We start from the raw sequence: 23193 nt of genomic DNA, 5'->3' as shown, positions 1-23193 counted from the left end.
GTAGACATTCTCTCCTCACATTGGCATTGAGCAGCCTGTCCGGCTTTTAACTCATCAGCTGCCTTTTCGGCAGCCACATTACTCATCTGGGCTTGCTCCTTGGCTCGGGCAAGTTCAGTCCGAAGGGTCTCCACCGCGGCAGCACTGTCTGCAGATACGTATGTCTTAGAATATAATTCTAGCTTCGTGCTCATGTTATTATACATACATACGCTGACCGCCCCAAAACATACCTTGCGCCTCGTCGAGTCGCTTGTTAATAAATGTGATGTCATCATCCGCCACATCAAGTTTTTGCTTCAGACCTGCAACCTCTGTAGCGTGGGCAGTCGTCATGGAGGTAACAGCCTGTGTTCCAATTAATTAGATTATTTCCTGTGCGCATCTTTTTCGATCCTCTGATTGCCTCCCTTTGGACGCCAACCAGAGTCTCAGGGGCTACTATCTATACACATGTGCATTTTGCGTGTAGAGCACAATCGAAAATATAACATTACGTACCTCGAAGCCTCTTAGCAGGCTCATGAAAGCTTCATTCAATCCGCTTTTCGCGGACAGAATCCTCTCAACCACCGTACCCATCAAGGTACGATGTTCCTCTTAGACGGGCGAATATCGCAACATGTCCATCAGTGTATCTGGCACCTCCGGATTCTTGGAAGCAGTTATGGGAGCATGAACTCCCTCTGGAAGGATATGTTTGCTTGACCCTAGAGTCGTCTCCAGCTATAAAACGGATAGTCCGGAGCCTTTATTGTTGGTCCCCGTAGGGACCGCACACCCCGGACCCCGGGCGACCGAAGTTTCACCTTGGGGCGTTGTCTCCATTATCCTCTGTTGATCGGGAGAGATCCTCCGGGACGACACCTCGATGTCGTCCGCCCTGTTGGGTGAGGAAGCTTGTGGAGGCGTCTCGCTTTCCATCATCTCCGGAAGAAGATCCCCCTAAGAGGAGGATTGTTGAGGAAGACTGTGTGTCGGACTGCAAAACATGTATTCTAGATGTCACCCTTGTAACAGGAAAGGAACGGGATATGTTGAAAACACCTTTGTTCACTTACGATTCGGCTGAAGGCTTGTCCTTATGGAGGAAATGTGCGACAACGTCGCCTTCCGAGCCCGAACCGCCTGACAGGGGCGTCTTACCTCGCTTAGGAGTCTTCACCTCCCAAACTTCGGAGGCGGCCCTTTTCTTACCATGGGGAGAAAGGATGTTAGCTTCTCCTTCTCTTTTGTCTTCGGAAGAGGGAGCTTTAATCTCCCCGGACACAGTGTTTGGTGTACCTTCGGAATAGAGGCTACCTTTGGCTCCCCCGCTCTCCTTATTGTCCTCTTTCACCAGCACCTGGTATGGCGCCGGGACCAGCATCCTTGTTAGCACAGTACTAGCTGAGTCTTCAGGAAGGGGGGCCGAACACCTGATTCGCTCCGCCTTCTTTATCCAGCCCTGGAAGAAGATGGTTTTCTCAGTATCTTAGTATGAGATGTTTAACTAAGTTGTGTTCAGGAGTCAAGTGCTTACCGAGGTATCCGGATGGTTGCAGTCAAGGCCGATGTCCTCTGTAGTATCCGGCCACTGTTTTCGTGTCCCGAAAAATAACTTCCACATTCCTCTGTGCGTCGCGCCAAAGAAGTGCTGAAGGGTTCGTGGTCCTTCTGGATTGAACTCCCACATATGGAGGGGCAGTCACTGGCACGGGAGGACCCGACGGACTAACATTATTTGAATCACGTCGATGAGTTCCGTGTTCTTCTCAAGGAGACTCCGGATGCGGCTCTGTAGAGTCTGCACTTCATCGATTGATCCCCAGTACAACCCATTATTGACCCATGATGGGAGCTGAATTGGAGGGCCAGATCGGAACGCAGGTGTAGCTGCCCACTTGGTACCACGGGGTTCAGTGATGTAAAACCACTCCCGTTGCCATAAGTCGGAAGATTCTGTGAAGGATCCTTTTAGCCAAGGAGCGTTGATGAGTTTGCTCACTGTAGCACCACCGCACTCTGCTTGTTTCCCATCAAATACCTTCGGCTTCACATTAAAAGTCTTGAGCCACAAGCCGAAGTGTGGGGGAATACGGAGGAAGGCATCGCACGTGACAATGAACGCCGAGACGTGAAGAAAGGAGTCCGGAGTTAGATCGTGAAAATCTAGCCCGTAATAGAACATGATCCCTCGAACAAAGGGGTGGAGAGAGAACCCTAGCCCTCGGAGGAAGTGGGAGATAAACACGACCCTCTCGCTGGATCTGGGAGTAGGAATAACCTGCCCTTGAGCAGGAAGCCTGTGGGGGATTTCCGCGTTCAGGTATCTTGCCGCCCGGAGCTTTGCGATATCCTCCTCTGTGACAGAGGAAGCCACCCACCGACCTTGAGGGCTGGGTCCGGACATGACTGGGAAGCTCGAATCAATTAAATTGAACCTTGGGTGCTGGAGCTCGAGGTTGGAGAGGTTGAGGGAAGGGTTGGCGTGAAGAAGCAAGACGGGTCTTAGCCCCTTTATAAAGGCAATGAATATCGAACGCCTCCTCCTAAGCCTTAAAACTTGCCCATTCCTAAGGAATCATGCCAACCGGACGGTTGGAATACCCGCGCCCGTGTTGATGAGGATCCCGCAATAAGGGGACACGATCTCTGCTTTGACAAGACGTGCCAATGAAACCACATCTCAGAACATGGAGCGACAGGCTAAAAAAGATTTGATATAATAACCGGGTGGTGACGTAATGTCACGCTACAAAAAAGTTGTCAGTGGATTGGACTCGTGAAATATTATACTCTCTGCAGTGGTGTGTGGTCCTTGTTTTGTAGAGCCGGACACGTTCGTTGTGTTCGCATGCTGTGTTGGAGTATGCGGAGAAGGAACCCGCCTTGCAATGCCGAAGACAATCTGCGCGCCGGACACCTCGTCATTGAATCCTGGTTCAGGGGCTACTGAGGGAGTCCTAGATTAAGGGGTCCTCGGGCGTCCGGACTATGATACGTAGGCCGTACTGATGGGCTATGAAGATACAAGACCGAAGACTCTTTCCCGTATCCGGATGGGACTCTCCTTGGCATGGAAGGCAAGCTTGATGCCCTGATATGAAGATTCCTTTCTCTGTAACCGACTTTGTACAACCCTAGTCCCCTCCAGTGTCTATATAAACCGGAGGGCTTGGTCCATAGAGGCAAGAATAATCATAGTCATACAGGCTAGACTTTTAGGGTTTTAGCCATTACGATCTCGAGGTAGATCAACTCTTGTAATACTCATATTCATCAAGATCAATCAAGCAGGAAGTAGGGTATTACCTCCATAGAGAGGGCCCGAACCTGGGTGAACATCGTGTCCCCCGTCTCCTGTTACCATCGACCTTAGACGCATAGTTCGGGACCCCCTACCCGAGATCGCCGGTTTTGACACCAACATAGGGGTCATAGTTGCTTGAACAGACAAGTTGTATCCGGCTAGCTATGTTATATTACATTGTAATTGTAAGAAACATCTTCCAGAGAGAATAGTTCCGTTAAGGGTTCCTTTCCCTGGGCGAACATGCATGAAATTGCGTGTCCGAACTGTGATTGAAAAATCGCAGTATACGTAACATCTGGGGGTTCATAATGTAATGAGTGTGAAAACATCTTTAGTCCGCCGACCAAATATTCCCTTAAGAACGCTAGCTTTTGGCTTCACCCAGTCTGAGGTACACATCCGGATGACCCAGCAGTAACAATCGCAAAGATGCTCCCTTTATGCCCTAGCCGAACAAACGGGAACGTAGGGCATAAGCACAGGAGCCAGGCAGCCCAGCTTGGCCAAAACTTAAGTGATAACGATGCATATAATGGCGAAGAAAAGGTACATATGGAGAGAAAACACATATGTAATGAGCTTGATGCCCAGGAAATAGTAATAAGCTTCTATACAAGAAGCCCCCAGGTATTATGGGCGTACATATTTAATGATGTGTATGTCGTTTGTGCGTGATTTAGCCGCATGGGAGCTTTAAAGCTAAAAGCGCAAAGAGAGGAAAAAGTAATGGAAACAAAAGGGAGAAGAAGACGAACAAAGAGTTCGGCTCTAGGCGTAGAATCTTCGGAGTCTGGCCGCGTTCCATGGGTTCGGCTCTAGGCGATTGTCTGATGCATCACGCAGGCGGTACGCTCCTCCAATGAGAACTTCGTCAATGATGAAGGGACCCTCCCACTTGGGCTTGAGTTTGTCGTTTTTCTTCTCTGGCAAGCGTAGAACGAGTTTGCCGACATTATAAGTCTTGGCCCGCACTTCTCTGCTTTGATATCTCCGAGCCTGCTGTTGATAAAATGCGGAATGGGCTTTTGCAACGTCCCGCTCCTCCTCCAGGGCATCTAAGCTGTCCTGCCGATCAAGCTTGGCCTCTCTCTCTTCGTACATGCGCACTCGAGGTGAGTCATGAATAATGTCGCAGGGTAATACAGCCTCTGCGCCGTACACCATGAAGAAGGGTGTATATCCGGTAGTGCGACTGGGCGTGGTCCGCAGCCCCCAGAGTACGGAGTCGAGCTCCTCAACCAATGCTTGTCTGATTCTTTCAAAGACCGCACTAGTCTAGGCTTGATGCCGCTCATAACAAGACCATTGGCTCATTTGACTTGACCGTTTGTTTGCGGGTGATAGACAGAGGCGTAATCGAGCTTAATGCCCAGATTAGTACACCAGTTTTTCACCTCATCGGCTATGAAATTGGAGCCGTTATCGGTGATGATGCTGTGTGGGACACCATAACGGTGCACGACACCAGATATGAAGTCTATCACTGGTCCGGCTTCGGTCGTTTTAACTTGTTTGGCCTCTATCGATTTAGTGAACTTATCTACCATGACCAGTAGATATTTTTTCTTATGGCTTCCTCCTTTAAGGGGTCCGACCATATGAAGCCCCCAGACCGCAAAAGGCCAAGTGATGGGGATTGTTTGCAGAGCGGTGGGTGGCATATGGCTTTGATTGGCGAAAAGCTGGCATCCGACGCAACGTTGGATAAGGTCCTGTGCATCTGTCGGGCCGTCGGCAAATAGAAACATGTACGGAAGGCCTTACTTACAAGGGCCCGAGCCGCGGCGTGGTGACCACCGAGACCGGCATGAATTTCAGCCAAGAGCTGCCGTCCCTCTTCTTCAGAGATACATCTTTGAAGTACTCCGGTAGCGCTTTTCTTGTAGAGCTCTCCATCATGGACCTTGTAGGCTTTCGAGCGCCGGACAATGCAGCGAGCCTCATTCTGATCCTCAGGGAGCTCTCGCCTATTAAGGTAGGCCAAGAAGGGTTCGGTCCATGGGGCAATGACTGCCATGATAAGATGGGCCGATGTTGTTATTTCGGTGGCTGAGCCCCCGATGATATCGGTATTGTGTTCGGAATCTGGGGGTATGATCGGGTCTGGAGTCGTGTTGCTGCTCTCCCCTTGCCACACCACGGATGGCTTGAAGAGCCTTTCTAGGAATATGTTAGGCGGGACGGGGTCGCGCTTGGTGCCGATGCGAGCAAGGACATCCGCCGCTTGATTACTTTCTCGTGCCACATGGTGAAACTCGAGCCCCTCGAACCGAGCTGACATTTTGAGAACGGCGTTACAACAGGCCGCCATCTTCGGATCTTTGGCGTCGAAGTCTCCATTTATTTGGGATATTGCGAGGTTTGAATCCCTGCGCACCTCCAGGCGTTGTATGCCCATGGAGACGGCCATCCGAAGACCATGCAGTAAGGCCTCGTATTTGGCTGCGTTGTTGGAGTCTGTGTATAATATTTGGAGTACGTACTGAACTGTGTCTCCAGTGGGGGATGTCAAGACAACGCCCGCTCCTAAGCCTGCCAGCATTTTGGAGCCATCGAAGTGCATGACCCAGTTAGAATATGTGTCGTACTCTTTAGGGAGTTCGGCCTCTGTCCATTCGGTGACGAAGTCGGCCAGTACTTGGTATTTAATGGCTCGGCGCGGTTTGTATGTTATGTCGAATGGAAGGAGCTCAATGGCCCACTTAGCAATCCGGCCTGTGGCATCGCGGTTGTTTATTTTGTCATTCAGTGGTACTTCGGAAGCCACCGTGATCGAGCACTCTTGGAAGTAGTGTCGCAGCTTCCGGGATACCATGAAGACCGCGCATGCTATATTTTGGTAATGAGGGTACCGGGATTTGCATGGTGCGAGGACAGTGGACACGTAGTATACCGGCTTCCGGAGCGGGAATTTGTGTCCGTCCTCCTCTCGCTCGACGACGAGCACCGCGCTCACCACTTGGTGCGTTGCCGATATGTATAATAGCATGGGTTCGCTGATGTTCGGTGCGGCCAGGATTGGGTTGCTTGCTAAAAGAGCCTTTATTTCTTCCAGTCTGGCTGTTCCCGCATCCGTCCATTCGAAGTGGTCGGTGCGTCGGAGAAGGCGATAGAGTGGCAGTGCTTTTTCTCCTAATCTGGAGATAAAGCGGCTTAAAGCTGCCACACATCCGGCTAGTTTTTGGACCCGTTTAAGGTCCGTTGGCGCAACCAATTGTGACAAAGCTCGGATTTTGGCTGGGTTTGCTTCAATTCCTCCACTGGAAACGATGAATCCCAGCAGTTTTCCAGCGGGAACGCCGAAAACACACTTTTCCGCATTAAGCTTAATGTCATATGTACGGAGGTTGTCGAATGTGAGACGCAGATCGTCTATCAATGACTCGACATGCCTAGTTTTGATGACTACGTCATCCACATATGCTTCAATTGTCTTGCCGATCTGTTTCTCCACGCATATTTGAATCATGCGTTGGTAGGTGGCCCCAGCGTTTTTGAGCCCGAAGGGCATAGTGTTGAAGCAGAATGGCCCATATGGGGTAATGAACGCCGTTGCGGCTTGGTCGGACTCCTTCATTTTGATTTGATGGTATCCGGAGTATGCGTCGAGGAAACACAGTGAGTCGTGTCCCACGGTAGCATCAATAATCTGATCGATGCGAGGGAGGGGGAAGGGATCCTTAGGGCATGCCTAGTTGAGGTCTTTAAAATCGACGCATAGGTGCCAGGATTTATCCTTCTTCGGTACCATCACCAGGTTTGCTAGCCAGTCCGGATGTTTTATTTCTCTAATGAACCCGGCCTCAATTAACTTGGCTAGCTCCTCCTCCATGGCTTGTCGTTTGGGTTCGGAAAAGCGCCGCATTGTTTGCTTGACCGGCTTGTATCCCTTTAGTATGTTGAGGCTATGTTCGGGCAACCTGCGTGGGATCCCTGGCATATCAGAAGGGTGCCAGGCGAATATGTCCCAGTTCTCGTGCAGGAACTCTCGTAGCGCGGCGTCAACCGTTGGTTCGAGTTGTGCCCCGATGGATGCTGTCTTCTTGGGGTCCGTCGGGTGGACTTGAAATTTGACTATTTCATCTGCTGGTTTAAAGGAGGTGGATTTGGTTCATTTGTCCAGGATTACGTCATCCCTATCCACAGTGGAGCGCAGCATGGTCAGCTCTTCAACCGCGAGGGCTTCAGATAGTGCCTCGAGGGCCAGGGATGCGGTTTTGTTTTCGGCGCGGAGTGCTATGTCCGGATCACTGGCAAGAGTGATGATACCGTTGGGCCCAGGCATCTTGAGCTTCATGTACCCATAATGAGGTATAGCTTGGAAGCGTGTAAATGCATCTCGCCCCAATAGGGCGTGATATCCGCTGTTGAAAGGGGCCACTTGGAAGGTTATCTCTTCAGACCGATAGTTCTCCGGCGTGCCAAATACCACGTCAAGTGTGATTTTTCCCGCACATCGCGCCCCCCGACTGGGAATGATTCCTCGGAAGGTCGTGCTGCTTTGCTCAATGCGGCTCCTGTCTATTTCCATTTTGTTGAGTGTATCCTCGTAGATGAGGTTTAGTCTGCCGCCGCCGTCCATGAGCACTTTGGTGAGCCGAAAACCGTCCACAATTGGGTTGAGGACCAAGGCGGCCGGTGCCCGGACTGTCCTGAATTTTGGTTCATCACTGCCATTGAAAGTTATGGCTGTGTCGTTCCAAGGGTTTGTTACCGTGACTTGGCAGACTTCGGCGAGGTTGCGGAGGGCCCTTTTGCGCCGATTGTTTGAAGCAAAAGTTTCGAAGACCGTTAATACGCTGAGGTCTTCGTCTTCCGGGGTTGTTGCTCTGGGGTATTTTTGAAGGAAATATGCCCTAGAGGCAATAGTAAAGTATTATATATTTCCTTATATCATGATAAATGTTTATTATTCATGCTAGAATTGTATTAACCGGAAACATAATACATGTGTGAATACATAGACAAACAGAGTGTCACTAGTATGCCTCTACTTGACTAGCTCGTTAATCAAAGATGGTTATGTTTCCTAGCCATAGACATGAGTTGTCATTTGATTAACGGGATCACCTCATTAGGAGAATGACGTGATTGACATGACCCATTACGTTAGCTTAGCGCCCGATCGTTTAGTATGTTGCTATTGCTTTCTTCATGACTTATACATGTTCCTATGACTATGAGATTATGCAACTCCCGTTTACCGGAGGAACACTTTGTGTGCTACCACACGTCACAACGTAAATGGGTGATTATAAAGGTGCTCTACAGGTGTCTCCAAAGGTACTTGTTGGGTTGGCGTATTTCGAGATTGTCGGAGAGGTATCTCTGGGCCCACTCGGTAGTGCACATCACTATAAGCCTTGCAAGCATTGTGACTAATGAGTTAGTTGCGGGATGATGTATTACGGAACGAGTAAAGAGACTTGCCGGTAACGAGATTGAACTAGGTATCGAGATACCGACGATCGAATCTCGGGCAAGTAACATACCGATGACAAAGGGAACAACGTATGTTGTTATGCGGTCTGACCGATAAAGATCTTCGTAGAATATGTGGGAGCCAATATGGGCATCCAGGTCCCGCTATTGGTTATTGACCGGAGAGGTGTCTCGGTCATGTCTACATAGTTCTCGAACCCGAAGGGTCCGCACGCTTAAAGTTACGATGACAGTTATATTATGAGTTTATATGTTTTGATGTACCGAAGGTTGTTCGGAGTCCCGGATGTGACACGGACATGACGAGGGTCTCGAAATGGTCGAGACATAAAGATTGATATATTGGACGACTATATTCGGACACCGGAAGTGTTCCGGAGAAGTTTCGGATTAAACCGGAGTGCCGGAGGGTTACCGGAACCCCCCGGGGAAGTATTGGGCCTTAGTGGGCCTTGAGGGGAGAGAGAGGGCAGCAGCCAGGAGGTGGCGCGCCCCCTCCCAGGAGGAGTCCTAGTTGGACTAGGAGAGGGGGGCGCAGCCCCTTTCCCTCTCCCTCTCCCTCTCTTTCCTTCCCCCCTCTTTTCCTAGTAGGACTAGGAAAGGGGAGTCCTACTCCTACTAGGAGGACTCCCCCCCTCTCCTTGGCGCGCCTTGGGGCAGCCGGCCTCCCCCTTGCTCCTTTATATACGGGGGCAGGGGGGCACCTCTATACACACTTGATATATGATATTTTAGCCGTGTGCGGTGCCCCCTCCACCATATTACACCTCGATAATACCATTGCGGAGCTTAGGCGAAGCCCTGCGTCGGTGGAACATCATCATCGGCACCACGCCGTCGTGCTGACGAAACTCTCCCTCAACACTCGGCTGGATCGGAGTTCGAGGGACGTCATCGAGCTGAACGTGTGTAGAACTTGGAGGTGCCGTACGTTCGGTACTTGATCGGTCGGATCGTGAAGACGTACGACTACATCAACCGCGTTGTGATAACGCTTCCGCTGTCGGTCTACGAGGGTACGTGGACAACACTCTCCCCTCTCGTTGCTATGCATCACCATGATCTTGCGTGTGCGTAGGATTTTTTTTTGAAATTACTACGTTCCCCAACAATTTTTGGTGAGGATATCCTCGCCGCTCTTGGCCACTTGCCGGAGTATCAACGTGCTCTAAGGCCGTGGGTTGGTATGGTATCCGGTGTTGTGTGTATTTTGCATGGCCTGTCGAGCCATCCCTCCAGAACAGTTCTGCGACCCGTAATGTGCTTTGATTTCTTTACTATTGGTTCGGGTGCCCTGCGAGGGTGCATCCTTTTTACCCGGATGAACGGTTGAGTGGAAACCAGTGGTTCCCACAGAGCTGCATGAGTTTTCCAGGCGCTTTCCATTGCGTGGTACTTCTGTATGATGGTTGCCAAGTCAGCGAAGTGTAATACGCGATGGCGGTTGATGGAGTTGAGGATTCCTATGTCCGTGCAATTATTGCAGAATGATGAGATCGCGTCTTCGTCGCGGCAATCTTTAATCTTGTGTTTGACAAGGAGGAATCTGGCCCAAAAGTGATGGACTGTTTCCTGAGACTGCTGCCGTATGTACATGAGATCGCGTATATGTGGCTGGGTGGGTGGTTTTAAATCCGAACCCTGACCCAATTTAGGATCCGGAGTTTGAGAAACCTTCGATCTTAATGGTTCGCGCTCCGGGATATCAACTGATTTTTCAGGCCCATCATCCGATTCTAAGTTCGAAGGACAGGGCACGTCGTTCCGCGGACAGGTATCCGGCTCTTCGAGCTCGGAAATCCGAACATAGTTCGTCCTCAATGTAGAGGAAGAGTTGTCGTTTTGCTCCTCTACTACTTCTATCTGGTGGGTGATCGGCGGGGACTTGAGTTCTCTCTGATCGGGTTTAAGCCCAATCCGATCGTAGTCTGTAGCGACTGTCGGTGTCAAAACCGGCGGATCTCGGGTAGGGGGTCCCGAACTGTGCGTCTAAGGTCGATAGTAACAGGAGACGGGGGACACGATGTTTACCCAGGTTCGGGCACTCTCTATGGAGGTAATACCCTACTTCCTGCTTGATTGATCTTGATGAATATGAGTATTACAAGAGTTGATCTACCACGAGATCGAGGTGGCTAAACCCTAAAAGCCTAGCCTGTATGACTATGGTCATGAGTATCTCCCCCCTCCGGACTAAGTCCTCCGGTTTATATAGACACCGGGAGGATCTAGGGTTACACAAGGTCGGTTACAAAGGAAATGAATCTACATATTCGGTCGCCAAGCTTGCCTTCCACGCCAAGGAGAGTCCCATCCGGACACGGGTGCAATCTTCGGTCTTTGTATCTTCACAGCCCATCAGTCCAGCCCATGGCTAACAGGCCGGACGCCCGAGGACCCCTTAGTCCAGCACTCCCTCAGTATCCCATGAACTTGGCTTCAATGACGAGGAGTCCGGCACGCGGATTTGTCTTCGGCATTGCAAGGCGGGTTCCCTTCTTTCCGGATACTTCACAATGGTCTTCGGACGATCGGGTTCGGCTTGGCAGCACGAGCAGCATATACTTCCACAGAGGGCATAATAATTTATATGTCCAATCCTCTGGCAACTTTTTACAACATGACATCATGTCAGTCCGGTCACTATTTCAAACCGTTGTTTCGCCTGCGGCCAAACGTTGCAAGACGCGGTTGTCATTGGCACGTCTTAGCCAAGCAAAGATCATGTGCCCTTATTAAGGGATTCTTTTATCGACACAGACGTGGGTAACCCAACCGTCTTTAGGGTATAACTCCTTGGGAATAGGCAAATTTTAAGGCCCGGGAGGAGGCGTTCGATATTCCCGGCCTTTATAAAGGAGCACAGACCCGCCTTTCCTCTCCACGCTTGCTTCTTCCTCGACCCTTACTACCTCGAGTTCCAACGCCCAGGTTTCACCCTCCCTAAGCCTCAGTCATGTCCGGATCCAGCCGTCAAGGCCGGTGGGTGGCTTCTTCTGTTACAGAGGAGAATATCACGAAGCTTCGGGCGGCAAGATATCTGACCGTAGAAATCCTCCATCGGCTTCCCGCGGAGGGGCAGGTTATCCCTACCCCTAGACCCGGCGAGAGGGTCGTGTTCGTTTCCCACTTCCTCCGAGGATTAGGGTTCGCCCTTAATCCCTTTGTCCGGGGGATCATGTTCTATTATGGACTAGATTTTCACAATCTCGCCCCGAACTCTATTCTTCTCATCTCGGCGTTTATCGTCACATGCGAAGCCTTCCTCTGAACTCCTCCACACTTCGGCTTGTGGCTCAAGACCTTCAATGTGAAACCGCAAATGATAGAGGGGGAGCAGGTGGAGTGCGCTGGTGCCTCAGTGAGCAAGCTTACCAGCGCTATTTGGCTAAAATGATCTTTCAAAGAATCTTCCGACTTATGGCAGCAGGAGTGGTTCTATATCACCGAGCCCCGCGGTTCCAAGTGGGCAGCTGCGCCTGCGTTTCGATCCAGCCCCCCAATTCAGCTTGCATCATGGATTAATAAGGGGTTGGACTGGGGATCAGGTGACGAGGTGCAGATTCTACAAAGTCGCATCCGAAGCCTCATTGAGAAGGATATCGATATTGTCAACGTTATTCAGGTAATGCTAGTCTGTCGGACTCTGCCGTGCCAGCGACGGCCTCTCTGCCTGTGGGAGTTTAACCCAGAAGGGCCACAGACTCTTCAGCACTTCTTCGGCACTACGCACGAAGGGATGTGGAAATTATTTTTCGGGAAACGAAAACAATGGCCGGACACCACCGAAGATACCGGCCTAGACTGTAACCATCCCGACACCATGGTAAGTACTCGTCCGCCGAACACCTCATAATCAGATATCCTGTGGTAAGACACTGAGCAAACCATCTTTTTCCAGGGCTGGATAAAGAAAGTGGAGCGGATTAGGTGTCCGGCCCCTCTTCCCGAAGACTTAGCGGACCCCGTGTTAACAAGGATGCTAGCACCGGCACCGTACCAGGCGCCGGTAGGGGAGGGCAAGGTGGAGAGTGCGAAGACCCGGGGTGACCTTCGTTCTGGAGGTAAATCAGATACTGAGTCTGGAGAAATCGACATTTCCTCGCCTGAAGACAAAGGCGAAAGAGAAGCAAGTATCCCTTCTCCATTCCGAAAGAAAAGGGCCGCCTCCGAAGGTTGGGAGGGGTGGTCTCCTAAGAGGGGCAAGATGCCACCGTCGAGCGGCTCGGGATTGGAAGGCGATGCCGTTGCACAACTCCGTCATGAGGACAAGCCCTCAACCAAATCGTAAGTGAATCCGGGGTGCTTTGATAGCATTCCACACCTTTCCTATTGCCGAAGAGACATGTAACTTGCCTGTGTATTTTTGCAGTTCGGCACAGAGTTTTTCTGGGCAATCCTCTTCTTCGGGAGATCTCCTCCCAGAGATGATGGAAAGCGAGACACCTCCCCCGACCTCCTCGCCCAATAAGGCGGACGAATCCGAAGTGTCATCTCGGAGGGTTTTTCTTGATCAACAAGCGGCGCAGGGGATGAAAGAGGCAGTACCCGAAGGTGGACCTCCGATCGTTCGGGATTCGGGGGCCAATAATGAAGGCCCCGGACTGTCCGGTTTTCAACCAACGATGATTCTGGAGACGGGTGAATGGGTTCCTTCAAAGGATGGTCGTGCTCCTACAGCGGCTTTCGGAGACCCGGCGGCGCCGGATATATTGAGGGATATGCTGCGAAAAGCATCTGTCTCGGGGGAACATCGTACCTTGATGGGTATGGTGGTTGAGAAGATTCTGTCAGCGAAGAGCGGATTGAATAAAGCCTTCATGAGCCTGCTAAGAGGCTTCGAGGTTTGTGATGTAATGTTTTCAACTATATTTTATTTGAAAAGATGCACCTGTGTATAGGTAGTAGCCCCTGAGACTCGGGTTGGCTTCCCATGGGAGGCGAACGGAGGATCAAGAAGAAATACTCAAGGACTAATCTGATTAACTGGAACACAGGCTGCTCCCCCCTGGCTACTTCCCGGACTACGGATTTTGCCGAGCTGCAGCGAAAGCTTGATGTGGCAGGGGATGACATTGCGTTAATCAATATGCGTCTTGACAAGTCGCAAGGTATGTATTCGGAGGAGTCCTTTCACATACATTTTTGTAATATAAGCATGACGTTGAAAGTTATATACTGGGATATGCATGGCTGCAGATGGTGCTGCCGCCGTTGAGATTCTTCGGGCGGAGCTAGCCCGGGCCAAGGAGCAGGCCCAGTTTAATAATGCGGCTGCCGAAAAGGCATCGGCTAAGTTAAAGGCCGAACAAGCTGCTCGGCGCCAAGACGAGGAGAAGATATCCACGATGGCGCTCGAACTAAAAAATGCCACTGGCCGCTGTGAATTTCTTGAGAAGGAGAATGAAGCCAAAACGGCTGAACTTGACAAGGCCTTTCGAGAGGCGAGAGAAGCGCGGTCTGAATCCAGAGCAGCTCGTGAGGAGATCCGACAAGCTGGGGAGATTGCGGCCGGTAAGCCCTTTTTGCTACAGACTAAGTTCGGCGATCCGAACTATGCTCAGCTTAACCAAGTGTGGAGTTCTCCGGACGAGTTTTTAGACTTGCCGAAGAGTTCATCCAATGCGGCGCAGTTTTATCAAGCGCGGGAGGGGTATGCAACGGAGAAGCTTTTCTGGTCACAATTTGGCGCGTCAAAGCGCCCTCTATTGCTGAATGAACAGATGTCCCAGTGGGCCGAGCTTCATAGGATATCCGGCGCTGCCATGAAGAACGTCATAATCCGGCTGTGGCCGACTGAGCCTGTTCCGAATAGCTACTTCGGCTTGGTGCAGCGGCTTGTTGATGCGGTGCCATGTATCAACGCTGTGAGGCGGTCGGCGTGCATTGAGGGTGCATGGATGGCCTTTGCCCGTGTCAAGACATACTGGAGGAAGATGAAGGCCATCGATGTTGCAGCAAAGAGTCCACCCAAGGGCAAGGGCCATCATGCACTGGAGCATTATTTTGAAGACGTCTTAGAGGCTGCCCGCTTGATAGAGGGTCAATGCTCGAAAGACATAGTGTTCGAGTGAGGTGTAAGGGAATTGTAAAAGACAATTTTATATTTAATCTATTTTTATGTTTTGCTCGAAAGCTTTTGTTCCTCCTGTGCGACCATTTTTTATATAATCTGAAAGTTTTCTAGTCATCGGCTTCAACCCCCTCGTAGGAAGTACGGGGGTGTTCGGAAAAACATTTGATCACTCTTGACCCAACGTCTTGGTCCATGAAGGAGGTGACAATGCGGCGAACCAGGCAATCAGACTATAGGGCGTTAACACTTTCACTTAGCCATAGGAGTTTTATGGTGGGTCTACGATATAGCCCCTGGTATGTACGTGACTTATTTTTAATATGATGCGCAGTATAGATGATCTGAAAAACATCCTTCGTATAACACGGAGAGAATCACTAAAGATTCTGATAAGTCGTCGAGTGGTTGACCAGCTCTCGCCGCATCATGACAGTCAGTTTTTGACTTTCTCTACTGAGGTGCTTGACCAGATTAACCGGAAGCACAATCGTAGTAGTTCTCCCTTTACTACCCTAGCCGATAGAGCGGAACGTAGGGTAGCAAGCACAGGAGTCGGGCAAACCCAACTATTGACCCAAGACATGATTCGGAGCTGATGCATATAAGGCCAAACTCGTGACGCCGAAGTACGCTATAAAGCTGTTCGGACTTGCCGGCAACTCATTTGTTCCCATACCGAGCCCCTGGCGAGTTATGCCGAGGTGTGTGTGTAAAACAACCACAGGAGCAAAAATTCGGATTGATTAGGAAAAAAATCAATACTGGACATTGGTTACGTTTACTGGGAGTTGAGTGATATGCCGATTATTATATAGATAACAAAGCCGCAACCCTGGCTATTTGACATGCCAAGGGTCGAAGGCTGAGGAAAAAGGCATTTTACAGGCTCGGAATAGAGAGCTCGGTCTACAAAAAGTTATTTTGGACCCCTGTCGCACATCTGCGCCGCCTGTCCTCGGTTAAGAGATTCCTTAACAGGAATAACCCTTGGATGATTGTACAAACCCGAACTCTGGTAGAGTCCTCGGGGTGACCGGCCCTTGAGCTACCTATGGAGGGGATAATAAAAAGGAAAAGGGGGCAGTTAGAAAAGTAAGGGGGGGAGGGGTTGCAGGCACCCCCGTATTGTGCTTCCGCCGGTGCCCAGGGTATTTCAAGTGCATAATTATGTATGCGTGGTACCCCCTTCGAAGGCATATTAGGCGAACGGCGGAAGCCGAATTGCTAGTCCAATATGGACATTGATCGGTCATGTTGAATGGAGACCGGCGGCGTGATGGCCAACGTGGTATGCGGCGTGATAAGGCCGCTGTGTAGTTCGGCTGAGGTAGCCGTAGTATGATCTCCTGTACGGAGGGAGTGTTTCGTGCGCTCACCTCTAGGGGTGTGTATCGCGTATACCATGTTTGCTGTTTTTGCTTCGGGGGGGAATTGTTTCTGACCCCCGGTATTTGGCTGGTGGATCTCTTCGTCGTCCCTATCGCCGGGCGGCCTCCTCCCCTTGTGTTCGGCGTTGAGCTTGCCGGCCTGCTTGAAGACCCAACAGCTTCTGTTGGTATGACTAGCTGGTTTATCGGGGTGGCCGTGAATCTGGCAAGGTCGATCCAATATCCTGTCTAGATTGGATGGTCCGTCTCTGTTCTCCTTGAATGGCTTTTTCCATTGACCGGATTTGGGACTGCTGAATCCGGCGTTGACCGTTGTGTCGCGTGATCCTTCAATATCATTGCGACTTTTGTGTTTGTTGCGTCGTGACTTGCCATTGCCGTCTCGGATTTCGGAAGTGCCCGGGTCGCAGGCGCTGTTGCTTATACGAGCAAGCCAGCTGTCTTCTCCCGCGCAAAAGCGGGTCATTAGAGTGGTAAGGGCTGTCATGGATTTAGGTCTTTCTTGGCTGAGGTGGCGGGCAAGCCATTCATCCCGGACGCTGTGTTTGAAGGCCGCAAGGGCTTCCGCGTCCGGGCAGTCGACGATTTGGTTCTTTTTAACTATGAACCTAGTCCAGAGCTTCCTGGCTGACTCTCTGGGCTGCTGGACAATGTGGCTTAAGTCATCGGCGTCCGGTGGCCGGAATATGTTCCTTGGAAGTTGTCATGAAAGGCGTCTTCCAACTCTTCCCAGCTGCCAATAGAATTTTCCGGCAGACCGTTTAACCAGTTCCGTGCTGGTCCCTTGAGTTTTAGTGGTAGGTATTTGATGGCATGAAGGTCATCTCCGCGGGCCATGTGGATATGGAGGAGGAAGTCCTCGATCCATACCGCGGGATCCGTTGTTCCGTCGTATGATTCGATATTCATGGGTTTAAACCCGTTTGGGAATTCATGCTCCATTACTTCGTCTGTGAAGCAAAGAGGGTGTGCGGCGCCTCTATATTGGGCCACACTGCGACGTACCTCCGATGGAGTCTGTTTGCAGTTTTCGGCTCGGGCGTGGCTAGGTTTGTCACGTCCAAAGAGGTAGCCGTCGTCGCGTGTCAAGGCACGTCCTCGTGATCCATAGATCGATCTTGTGTGTCCTGCTCTGCTGTCTAGGTCCTGTCGAAGGTCGTATGTACAACCCCGAGCTGTTTTATTCTTGCCTTTACGGCAAGGTGGGGCGGTCTGGTGTTCGGCTTCAGTTGCCGTTTTATCCTGACCGCGTGGCGGTCGGTCGGCCGCGTTGTGCGATGATGGTATGGGCTCCACCGCCTCGTCATCGAACTGAGGTAACAATTTGCGCTTGGGTAATTTTTAGCTGGGCCGCTGAGGCCGTATTCTTCGGCGGCCAGGACTTCGGTCCATCTATCATTGAGCAAATCTTGGTTAGCTTGAAGCTGCAACTGCTTCTTTTTCAGGCTCCTTGCAGTGGCTATTAGCCGGCGTTTAAAGTGCTCCTGCTCGAGAGGTTCCTCAGGCACGATGAAATCCTTGTTGCCGAGGCTCTCCTCTTCCTCGGAGAACGGAAGATAATTACTATCATCCGAGTCTTCGTGTATGGCATGTTCATCAGGGCTAACGTGCCCGTCCTCCCGTTCGTTCTGTTCGGAGATTTCCCCGACAGGGTCTTCATTGTCTTTGGCTTCTTCCGGAGTATTATTTTCTCTGGTGCCGATGTTGTTGTCTGTTGTACGTCGTGACTTAGACCGGCTCCGCTGACGCCGGTGTCGGGGCTGTGTCTCAGGAGGTTTGTCCTTAACTGGATCCTCTTTGTCATTGTTGTTAGTTTCTTTAGGTGTATCCACCATGTATACGTCATATGAAGAAGTGGCCGTCCAACGTCCGGTAAGCGGCGGGTTTTGGCCCTACTCCTCGTCGGCATCGTCGTCCATACCGTCGATGTCGTCAGAGCCGTAATCAAGCATGTCGGTTAAATCTTCGACAGTGGCTATGATGTGGGTGGCGGGTGGGAAGCGGAATTCTCCCCTATCATCAACCTTCAGTTCAAACCGGACATAATTCGGCTGTGAGTCCCCCGCCAGGGACAGATTCTTTAATGAGTTTAGCACATCGCCGAAGGGCGAGTGTTGGAAGATGTGTGCGGCGCTAAACTCAGAGATCGATAAGCGATCAAGTTCGGCGTCCGTGGATGCACATGGGTCGGAATTTATGACCAGAGACGAGTCCGGAGTTCCGGTGACAAAGACGTCGTGTGACTTTAGGTCTATGTTCGGCTCCAACGCCGTGGACTCTGCGGCCTCCGTGGTGGGGTTGAGCCTCCCGTCCTCGTAGGGTGCGGTCTGTTCCGAATCTAAGGCCAGAGCTGTTACAGGAGCAATCTCCTGGGTGCGATTTGACGACGGATTTAGGTCATGTTCATCAAGGTGACCAGGAGCGGTTGCCGCGGTTTCGAATCCGGCGAAGATCAAATCTCCACGGATGTCCGCGACGTAGTTCAAGCTCCCAAATCTGACCTGATGGCCAGGGGCATAGCTATCGATTTGCTCCAGATGGCCAAGCGAGTTGGCCCGCAGTGCGAAGCCGGTGAACACGAAGATCTGTCCGGGAAGGAAGGTTTCCCCCTGGACAACATTGTTGTTGACAATTGAAGGGGCCATCAAACCTTTTGGGGATGGCACAGTGGAAATCTCAATGAAAGCACCAATGTCGGTGTCAAAACCGGCGGATCTCGGGTAGGGGGTCCCGAACTGTGCGTCTAAGGTCGATGGTAACAGGAGACGGGGGACACGATGTTTACCCAGGTTCGGGCACTCTCTGTGGAGGTAATACCCTACTTCCTGCTTGATTGATCTCGATGAATATGAGTATTACAAGAGTTGATCTACCACGAGATCGAGGTGGCTAAACCCTAAAAGCCTAGCCTGTATGACTATGGTCATGAGTATGTCCCCCCTCCGGACTAAGTCCTCCGGTTTATATAGACATCGGGAGGATCTAGGGTTACACAGGGTCGGTTACAAAGGAAAGGAATCTACATATTCGGTCGCCAAGCTTGCCTTCCACGCCAAGGAGAGTCCCATCCGAACACGGATGCAGTCTTCGGTCTTTGTATCTTCACAGCCCATCAGTCCGGCCCATGGCTAACAGGCCGGACGCGCAAGCACCCCTTAGTCCAGGACTCCCTCAGCGACCCCCAAGGCGGCGATGCGATCTAGGAGTTCGTTTAAAGATGACAGCTCCGTCGGAATCCGTTTGGAGTATTCGGAGTCAACACGGAGGTGATTTTCGATGACCCGAGAAGTCATCGTCGGCTTGACGGCCATACGGGCGGTCATGGTAAAACTGCCCAGCCGGAGGGTTTGGCCTGAGGCCAGGGCTCCTCCGGAGGTGATACCGTCCTTGATAACAAGGCGCGCCATCAATCCTCTCTTCGACGTCACAGCGAAACTCTAAATGAAAGCACCAATGTCGGTGTCAAAACCGGCGGATCTCGGGTAGGGGGTCCCGAACTGTGCGTCTAAGGTCGATGGTAACAGGAGACAAGGGACACGATGTTTACCCAGGTTCGGGCCCTCTCTATGGAGGTAATACCCTACTTCCTATTTGATTGATCTTGATGAATATGAGTATTACAAGAGTTGATCTACCACGAGATCGTAATGGCTAAAACCCTAGAAGTCTAGCCTGTATGATTATGATTGTCCCTATGGACTAAACCCTCCGGTTTATATAGACACTGGAGGGGACTAGGGTTGTACAAAGTCGGTTACAGAGAAAGGAATCTTCATATCCGAACGCCAAGCTTGCCTTCCATGCCAAGGAGAGTCCCATCCGGACAAGGGCAAGAGTCTTCGGTCTTGTATCTTCACAGCCCATCAGTCCGGCCCATGTCAAATAGGCCGGACGCCCGAGGACCCCTTAGTCCAGGACTCCCTCACCCATCTCCTCTTTGTCCGTCGCCTCAAACTCATCTTTCTACCGCTGCAACATCTTATAATAGACGGTTTGCACGATCATTCTTATGTCGGCATCCGAAGCCTCCAAATTCAAGGTCAACATCTTTGTGTCTTTCGCATCCGCTGCGATTTTCACCTTCTTCTCTTGGAGCATAACCCTCTTCTCTTCGAGCATGGACTTCTTCTCCTCGAGCTTGAGCTTCTTCTCGATCATCTCCATAAACAAAACTATGCATATTCGGCCAGTGACCAACAAAACTATGGATATCTGACTAGTGGTCAGCAAAACTATGCATATCCGGCCAGCGATCGACAAAACTAAGCATAATTGACTACGAAACTAAGCATATCCGGCCAAATGAAATTACTTGCTCGGTGATTTGCACACGGCTAGGCCACTGTGCGATGAGATGCTGCAAGTGGCCGGAATACTTCGACGCGTCCTCTTGGATGGTATACCATCGATAGTTGTGGGACTTTGAATCACAGTTGCGGATGATCGCGTCGGAGTAGGGTGTGAAATGCTTGTGTTCATAAAATCATGTGTGAATGTTCGCCCAAAACGTTGTGCCCTTTTGCTCCGTGCCATGGACCAGATCGAGGCTAGTGGCCAATCATGCATCGCACAAACAACTCGTTCTCCCGCATGTTGAAGCTTCCTTATCTACCCATCTTCTTCGGATCGCCGACAAAATCATCTGAATCATCATCTTTGTCGTCGTCATCCTCCTCCTCTTGCTCTTTGGCAGCCCATTCTTGCTGATGCGTGCCTGTGTCGGTCTGGTGTAGCCTTGCTGCGTGCTGGTCTAGGGTGTAGCACTGTTGCATGTGGGTGTAGTTGCCGGATTGAGTAGGATCCGGGTCTTTCACTTGTCAGTCCTCATAGCCACCACCTCCTCCGCCGCCGCCTCAGTTGTTTACGCCGACGATGTAAGGCACTTGCCCCGCGTCGGTTGTCGTAGACTGCCTACCGTGCCGTTTGGAGGCGTTAAAGTATGAAGCCTTATAATCCTCCGACCATCGGCGTCTGTACGGTGGGCGACGCTATCGGGACACCGCGGCAAAGGCCGTGACCTCCACCATGCTTGCGACCAGCACGCCCACTGTCACGTCCATCACCAGCACGTCCTCCGCCGTCCTTGTGCTTCCTGAGTGTTTTCTTCTTTGCGACCTTCGCTTTGACGCGGCGATTTTGCCGCGTCACCGAGTTGATCTTTCGGACGAGCGTGATGCTCGGATCCTCATGCACCTCCACCACCTTCATCTCCGGTAGGATATCTTCCGGTTCCATGCGTCGGCGGTGGGAGGGAAAAAGAGAGTGGGAGAAAATGGTGGAAATTGGGTGGAGAGGGGCGAGATGAAAGAAGAGAGTGAGGATTTTTACCGCGAAAATAGAACGGGCATGTACAAAATAGTGAGCTCCGCCTTCCTTTTGGGTGGGTCAGGGGTGTCAGAGTGTGACGGGGATCGTGTGTGGACTCCTACAAAACCCCACGTTTGGTTTCGGTTTGGGTGAAAATCCAAACTGCTACACGGACAAATGGGGTCGAAGTTGAATGGCTTTCGCCCTCAGGATAGCTACGGCCGGACGAATATTACCGGTCTAAGAGTCGGGGTTTGGAGATACTCTTACTACCATTACCACGGCGAGAAATTGCACCCCTGCGAGTGCAACCTTTGTTGCATTGCAATGGGCTGCCGGTGCCGGCGGGGTTTAGAGCTCACCTAGAGCTTTCCGTGCCATCAATGCCGTTTCATCAATTCCTCTTTCCAAATCATCACTTCGTCTTTCTGAATGCGGTCCTCGAATCTGCGCAGTGCTCTTCTTCACACCTAACTCAATAATTTCCAGCTGGAAACCCACCCTGACGTGACATGACCGAGTACCGAGCTCCCCCGATAACAACATGGCCGAGTACCGAGTACCTAATGCATACATGTAGTTTTGCGGCACCTGATGAAAAACAAGGGAACACGAAATGTACTGGTACTGTCTACTGTGATCCCGTGAGCGTGCTGATTGTTGGAATCGATTTGCAGCAACAGCTACGATGCCAGGCATGGGAATCGATTTGCTGCGTTGGTGCATTCGATCTGCTCCATCGATCATCATGTGGACCAGCACTCACTCCAAGGCGTGAGCTTTACTCCTCTTCCTAGTTCAAGCAGTCCACTGAGTTCAAGTGTTGAACTAATACAGTATATTTCTACCACTACGACTAGTCACTCCACTGCTAATAGGTGCTGCGATGCCGCTTTTCCAGCCGATTGCCGTTGCTTCCGGTGTAAAATTCGGGCACCATCTATCCATCTACCAACAGTTTATAGGCTTGTAGCGTACTGAATTCTGAGCTGCACAGATGTTCCCGCTCCTGAAAAGAGGACGAAAGCCCCCGCTGACAACGGTCCGGGTCATGATGCCGATCGGAGCTGCTGACATGACGAGCCGAAAATACCGTTTGCTGCTTCTGTCGAGAGATAAATTCCCATCTCTTCTGCTAGTCGACGTGTAGCGAAGGAGTGGATCTGGTTGCGACCCGACGCGATCGCGATCTCCCTCTCTCGCGGAATTGGTGTCACGGATCGGCCCGCACGGATTCCGTCGACCGTCTGTTGGAGTAGAGTAAATTGCATAGAAGTACCACAATTGGGGCATTGGAAGCAGATTGGTATCAAGATTGGTAATTTTTACGTGTCAGTACCAACTTTAGGGCGAGGCGTTGCAAAAGAGGCTAAAACAACTGTTTATACGTATTGACACGGAAACTGACCGGTCGGGCCCGCCTGTCGGTGCTGACATGGCATGTTTTTTGCAAAAAACTCCCTGGAATCTCCTCTCTCTCCCCCGAACGCTCTCCCCCTCCTCTGTCTCGATCTCTCACACACACCCGATGCCACGTCAGCAGTTGACGCCGGCGACCAAAGGCACGGCGGCGGCACGCCGGAGTTGCTCGGGATGGCGCTAACAAGCACCGCTTCGCGCGTGGTTTGCGGCTATGGCGAGCTGGCGGTGCGACGCATCTAAAGGAGGTAGCGGGGGGTGCCGGG

The sequence above is a fragment of the Triticum aestivum genome, chromosome 5D, assembly GCF_018294505.1.
Source record: "Triticum aestivum cultivar Chinese Spring chromosome 5D, IWGSC CS RefSeq v2.1, whole genome shotgun sequence".
NCBI lineage: Eukaryota > Viridiplantae > Streptophyta > Magnoliopsida > Poales > Poaceae > Triticum > Triticum aestivum.
Note: the sequence above shows the minus strand (reverse complement) of the source record.